The sequence below is a fragment of the Triticum aestivum genome, chromosome 1B, assembly GCF_018294505.1.
Source record: "Triticum aestivum cultivar Chinese Spring chromosome 1B, IWGSC CS RefSeq v2.1, whole genome shotgun sequence".
NCBI classification, from domain to species: domain Eukaryota; kingdom Viridiplantae; phylum Streptophyta; class Magnoliopsida; order Poales; family Poaceae; genus Triticum; species Triticum aestivum.
In genome coordinates this window covers 639,948,674-639,956,104 of record NC_057795.1, presented here as the reverse complement: position 1 = coordinate 639,956,104, position 7,431 = coordinate 639,948,674, and positions in this window count along the sequence as shown.

Here is a 7,431-nt window from a genome sequence, read left to right as displayed (position 1 = left end):
TTTCGAAGATTAAAATACATACATGAGCTTACATTTTGCTTCATTCAGTAACTATGCTCCGATACACGGCTGAATCCTCAACACTGTAACCATCTAATCCACCAAAAGTGACCGGCTAATCTGTAAACTCTCCTTTATTAGCTCCCCCACCATAGGAACATAACATTCAAATAATAGCCTTTAATTTTAGTCCTTAGATGAAACAAATCACTTCAAACATTTACTAACAAGAATGATCTGGTCTTCTCTTGTGAACAACGCGCAGGAATACATGCGTGCATATATCAAGTAACAACACCAGAAGCAGCAGCAGCATATATACGCATGCACAGTATGCACCACACATAGCGTACGTACGTACGTTTGCTGCTCCCACGGTCCTACCGTTACGTAATCTTGATCAGTGCACGTCCGCATCGATCACTGTCCTGTGCACGTAATCACACAATGTGAAGCGCGGCGAGCGAGGCCACCAGCATCAACAGCCGCGGGAGATTCTGCAAGGAGACGGAGCCTGCAAAAATAAGCACACAGCGCCGTTAGTTAGCTGTGAGCACTCCATTTCCTCCGTTATTTATGCCAGCTGGAACCTAGTGAGATTGCATTGCCTTTGGCGATGGATGAAGCGGCCGGTGCGTATTTTTGCAGGCTCCGTCTATTCATGTCCAGGGTACCCTATGTCTGCAGGCCTCACTTCATATTATCGCTTCCTCATAGATAAGGCGGAGCTGGAGCAATCAGGTGATATAATAGATGACTGTTTCAGCATTAGGTGTGTTCTTACTCTCAGTGAAGAGACTATGGATGACCGGTTTGTTGTGGTTCCTCCAAGCAACCTGCACCTGCATTTCGCCGACCTGCTAGAGAGCATGGATGGAGCGGACGTGACGTTTCATATCGGCGGGCAGATGTTCTCGGTTCATAGGCTCATTCTCGCCGCGAGGTCACCTGTTTTTAGGGCGGAGCTCCTCGGAGCCATGAAGTTAGGCAGCCACATTGATGCCAACATGGCGGCGACCAGTTTGGTCTTAGCTGAGCAGCATTGCTGCAATGGACTCAAGGAAGCCTGTCTACAGTTCCTTGCTTCTCCTTCCAATTTGGAGGCGATGATGGCAAGTGATGGCTACAAACATCTCAAAAGCAGTTGCCCATCTGCCCTCAAGGAGTTGATTGCTAGGCTCCTGCCGCCTTATATGAAAGCTGCCAAGGATATTGTCATGGCACTTTAGTAGTGTGACGCATGATGACCACATCTGAATTAATTATCTATGCATGTCTCAGATTAGTTCTCTATGTATGGTTGGATGTGTGCCTTAGCAGAAAAAGGGAAAAACCTGCTATCTATGTTTGTTGTTGACTCTGCAGTTTCATGTTCTGTCCAGTCTGTATCGAACTCTAATTTCTCTTCTAGGGCTTAAATGAAATTGCGCGCCATGCATGTGGCCACTTTGTTCGAAAGAGAACTATCTATTTACATCTATATTGCAAGTAGAATGAGATTTATTGGGTGACCCCTATGTTTTCTTTATGCTGAAATGCATGAATGTCGAAAGAGGGATTTCTGCTTGGTTCAGTATTTTTATGTTCTGCAAGGACTTACTCTATGTGGAGTTTACTTTGCCTGATCTTATATATAGATAGTTTTGTGGAGGAATGACTCTTGTGGTATTCTAGGTGAAAAAAACACTACTATATAAAAGTTACTATTCATATTTTTTGACTTGCAATTTTTTTGGTCCACAATACTATGGAAGTCATTCCTTCACGAAGATTTTCACACGAGCTAGTATTAAGCTATGCCATGTTTGTTACAAAAAGTTTCAGAAAATTTTGAGTAATTTAAAAAAAATGGGTGCATTGGCACCAATGTTCCAAAGGTCCACGCCCGAGGTCCATGGCCTATATATGCTTAGAGCATCTATAGTTGGGCACCCCAAACCCGCCTCAAACGTCCGGGGGGACCGTCCGGTCACTGGCCGGTCACCAAATTTTGACCCAGCCGGGCGCCTCAAACGCCCGGGCTGACCGGCATCCCTCATAGCCCTTGCGGCTGCTGAAGCCGCTATTGGACTATCCATTCTTTCTTCCATCCGTCGTAATAGGAAATCCACTCGTATCATTCAATCTAATTTATTGAATAATTAGACTTTTGAATAACTAGAGATAGAATTCTCTAAACAAAGGCGCACATATTAAAATAAAGGTCGGGCAGACTATGAGTCCCACCGGGAACGGGCAACCCGTCGTGGGAAGGAGAGGATAAGGGTCACCGAGGCGCGTATCGCGGCGGCTGATGTGGCGGCGCAGGCGGCCGCAGAGGAGGTAGCCATCCGCGCCCGCATTGTGAAGAAACGACAGCGGAGGAACACGCACGTCCTTGCCCGAGAGCAGAATCAGGCGGTCTGTGCCATGGTCGGACTGCCACCAAAAGAGGAGAAGGAGGATAGCTCCAGCGACGAGTAGGTCCGGCTTGATCCCTACTGCGTCTTCGACCGGTACTTCCGCGAGAAGGACGGCAAGGGCGTCGGGAAGGGCAAGGGCAGCCGTGGATGATCTCCACCATAGCCAAACATGTCAAATTTGGGTAGTCCGATGGCATGTTAATAGTGATGGAGTAGCGAGACGACATGTGTAATGCATCGACGTAGTTGTATGAATTTGTATGGATTTAAGATATGATAATTGAGGTGTCCGGATGTGGATTGCATTATTTAAGGCGTGACTGGTCAGTGCCCGCGGATGCGCCAGGGCGCGTCCGCGGGCGTTTGAGGGGCCGGATTTGCACATCGCTGTTGTAGATGCTCTTATATGGTTGTGGTGTTCATGCTCAGTCGTCCCATATGTACTTCTTTGTCAAATTGATCTGGATCAAGGTTTCGAAGATTAAAATACATACATGAGCTTACATTTTGCTTCATTCAGTAACTATGCTCCGATACACGGCTGAATCCTCAACACTGTAACCATCTAATCCACCAAAAGTGACCGGCTAATCTGTAAACTCTCCTTTATTAGCTCCCCCACCATAGGAACATAACATTCAAATAATAGCCTTTAATTTTAGTCCTTAGATGAAACAAATCACTTCAAACATTTACTAACAAGAATGATCTGGTCTTCTCTTGTGAACAACGCGCAGGAATACATGCGTGCATATATCAAGTAACAACACCAGAAGCAGCAGCAGCATATATACGCATGCACAGTATGCACCACACATAGCGTACGTACGTACGTTTGCTGCTCCCACGGTCCTACCGTTACGTAATCTTGATCAGTGCACGTCCGCATCGATCACTGTCCTGTGCACGTAATCACACAATGTGAAGCGCGGCGAGCGAGGCCACCAGCATCAACAGCCGCGGGAGATTCTGCAAGGAGACGGAGCCTGCAAAAATAAGCACACAGCGCCGTTAGTTAGCTGTGAGCACTCCATTTCCTCCGTTATTTATGCCAGCTGGAACCTAGTGAGATTGCATTGCCTTTGGCGATGGATGAAGCGGCCGGTGCGTATTTTTGCAGGCTCCGTCTATTCATGTCCAGGGTACCCTATGTCTGCAGGCCTCACTTCATATTATCGCTTCCTCATAGATAAGGCGGAGCTGGAGCAATCAGGTGATATAATAGATGACTGTTTCAGCATTAGGTGTGTTCTTACTCTCAGTGAAGAGACTATGGATGACCGGTTTGTTGTGGTTCCTCCAAGCAACCTGCACCTGCATTTCGCCGACCTGCTAGAGAGCATGGATGGAGCGGACGTGACGTTTCATATCGGCGGGCAGATGTTCTCGGTTCATAGGCTCATTCTCGCCGCGAGGTCACCTGTTTTTAGGGCGGAGCTCCTCGGAGCCATGAAGTTAGGCAGCCACATTGATGCCAACATGGCGGCGACCAGTTTGGTCTTAGCTGAGCAGCATTGCTGCAATGGACTCAAGGAAGCCTGTCTACAGTTCCTTGCTTCTCCTTCCAATTTGGAGGCGATGATGGCAAGTGATGGCTACAAACATCTCAAAAGCAGTTGCCCATCTGCCCTCAAGGAGTTGATTGCTAGGCTCCTGCCGCCTTATATGAAAGCTGCCAAGGATATTGTCATGGCACTTTAGTAGTGTGACGCATGATGACCACATCTGAATTAATTATCTATGCATGTCTCAGATTAGTTCTCTATGTATGGTTGGATGTGTGCCTTAGCAGAAAAAGGGAAAAACCTGCTATCTATGTTTGTTGTTGACTCTGCAGTTTCATGTTCTGTCCAGTCTGTATCGAACTCTAATTTCTCTTCTAGGGCTTAAATGAAATTGCGCGCCATGCATGTGGCCACTTTGTTCGAAAGAGAACTATCTATTTACATCTATATTGCAAGTAGAATGAGATTGATTGGGTGACCCCTATGTTTTCTTTATGCTGAAATGCATGAATGTCGAAAGAGGGATTTCTGCTTGGTTCAGTATTTTTATGTTCTGCAAGGACTTACTCTATGTGGAGTTTACTTTGCCTGATCTTATATATAGATAGTTTTGTGGAGGAATGACTCTTGTGGTATTCTAGGTGAAAAAAACACTACTATATAAAAGTTACTATTCATATTTTTTGACTTGCAATTTTTTTGGTCCACAATACTATGGAAGTCATTCCTTCAGGAAGCTTTTCACACGAGCTAGTATTAAGCTATGCCATGTTTGTTACAAAAAGTTTCTGAAAATTTTGAGTAATTTAAAAAAAATGGGTGCATTGGCACCAATGTTCCAAAGGTCCACGCCCGAGGTCCATGGCCTATATATGCTTAGAGCATCTATAGTTGGGCACCCCAAACCCGCCTCAAACGCCCGGGGGGACCGTCCGGTCACTGGCCGGTCACCAAATTTTGACCCAGCCGGGCGCCTCAAACGCCCGGGCTGACCGGCATCCCTCATAGCCCTTGCGGCTGCTGAAGCCGCTATTGGACTATCCATTCTTTCTTCCATCCGTCGTAATAGGAAATCCACTCGTATCAATCAATCTAATTTATTGAATAATTAGACTTTTGAATAACTAGAGATAGAATTCTCTAAACAAAGGCGCACATATTAAAATAAAGGTCGGGCAGACTATGAGTCCCACCGGGAACGGGCAACCCGTCGTGGGAAGGAGAGGATAAGGGTCGCCGAGGCGCGTATCGCGGCGGCTGATGTGGCGGCGCAGGCGGCCGCAGAGGAGGTAGCCATCCGCGCCCGCATTGTGAAGAAACGACAGCGGAGGAACACACACGTCCTTGCCCGAGAGCAGAATCAGGCGGTCTGTGCCATGGTCAGACTGCCACCAAAAGAGGAGAAGGAGGACAGCTCCGGCGACGAGTAGGTCCGGCTTGATCCCTACTGCGTCTTCGACCGGTACTTCCGCGAGAAGGACGGCAAGGGCGTCGGGAAGGGCAAGGGCAGCCGTGGATGATCTCCACCATAGCCAAACATGTCAAATTTGGGTAGTCCGATGGCATGTTAATAGTGATGGAGTAGCGAGACGACATGTGTAATGCATCGACGTAGTTGTATGAATTTGTATGGATTTAAGATATGATAATTGAGGTGTCCGGATGTGGATTGCATTATTTAAGGCGTGACTGGTCAGTGCCCGCGGATGCGCCAGGGCGCGTCCGCGGGCGTTTGAGGGGCCGGATTTGCACATCGCTGTTGTAGATGCTCTTATATGGTTGTGGTGTTCATGCTCAGTCGTCCCATATGTACTTCTTTGTCAAATTGATCTGGATCAAGGTTTCGAAGATTAAAATACATACATGAGCTTACATTTTGCTTCATTCAGTAACTATGCTCCGATACACGGCTGAATCCTCAACACTGTAACCATCTAATCCACCAAAAGTGACCGGCTAATTTGTAAACTCTCCTTTATTAGCTCCCCCACCATAGGAACATAACATTCAAATAATAGCCTTTAATTTTAGTCCTTAGATGAAACAAATCACTTCAAACATTTACTAACAAGAATGATCTGGTCTTCTCTTGTGAACAACGCGCAGGAATACATGCGTGCATATATCAAGTAACAGCACCAGAAGCAGCAGCAGCATATATACGCATGCACAGTATGCACCACACATAGCGTACGTACGTACGTTTGCTGCTCCCACGGTCCTACCGTTACGTAATCTTGATCAGTGCACGTCCGCATCGATCACTGTCCTGTGCACGTAATCACACAATGTGAAGCGCGGCGAGCGAGGCCACCAGCATCAACAGCCGCGGGAGATTCTGCAAGGAGACGGAGCCTGCAAAAATACGCACACAGCGCCGTTAGTTAGCTGTGAGCACTCCATTTCCTCCGTTATTTATGCCAGCTGGAACCTAGTGAGATTGCATTGCCTTTGGCGATGGATGAAGCGGTCGGTGCGTATTTTTGCAGGCTCCGTCTATTCATGTCCAGGGTACCCTATGTCTGCAGGCCTCACTTCATATTATCGCTTCCTCATAGATAAGGCGGAGCTGGAGCAATCAGGTGATATAATAGATGACTGTTTCAGCATTAGGTGTGTTCTTACTCTCAGTGAAGAGACTATGGATGACCGGTTTGTTGTGGTTCCTCCAAGCAACCTGCACCTGCATTTCGCCGGCCTGCTAGAGAGCATGGATGGAGCGGACGTGACGTTTCATATCGGCGGGCAGATGTTCTCGGTTCATAGGCTCATTCTCGCCGCGAGGTCACCTGTTTTCAGGGCGGAGCTCCTCGGAGCCATGAAGTTATGCAGCCACATTGATGCCAACATGGCGGCGACCAGTTTGGTCTTAGCTGAGCAGCATTGCTGCAATGGACTCAAGGAAGCCTGTCTACAGTTCCTTGCTTCTCCTTCCAATTTGGAGGCGATGATGGCAAGTGATGGCTACAAACATCTCAAAAGCAGTTGCCCATCTTCCCTCAAGGAGTTGATTGCTAGGCTCCTGCCGCCTTATATGAAAGCTGCCAAGGATATTGTCATGGCACTTTAGTAGTGTGACGCATGATGACCACATCTGAATTAATTATCTATGCATGTCTCAGATTAGTTCTCTATGTATGGTTGGATGTGTGCCTTAGCAGAAAAAGGGAAAAACCTGCTATCTATGTTTGTTGTTGACTCTGCAGTTTCATGTTCTGTCCAGTCTGTATCGAACTCTAATTTCTCTTCTAGGGCTTAAATGAAATTGCGCGCCATGCATGTGGCCACTTTGTTCGAAAGAGAACTATCTATTTACATCTATATTGCAAGTAGAATGAGATTGATTGGGTGACCCCTATGTTTTCTTTATGCTGAAATGCATGAATGTCGAAAGAGGGATTTCTGCTTGGTTCAGTATTTTTATGTTCTGCAAGGACTTACTCTATGTGGAGTTTACTTTGCCTGATCTTATATATAGATAGTTTTGTGGAGGAATGACTCTTGTGGTATTCTAGGTGAAAAAA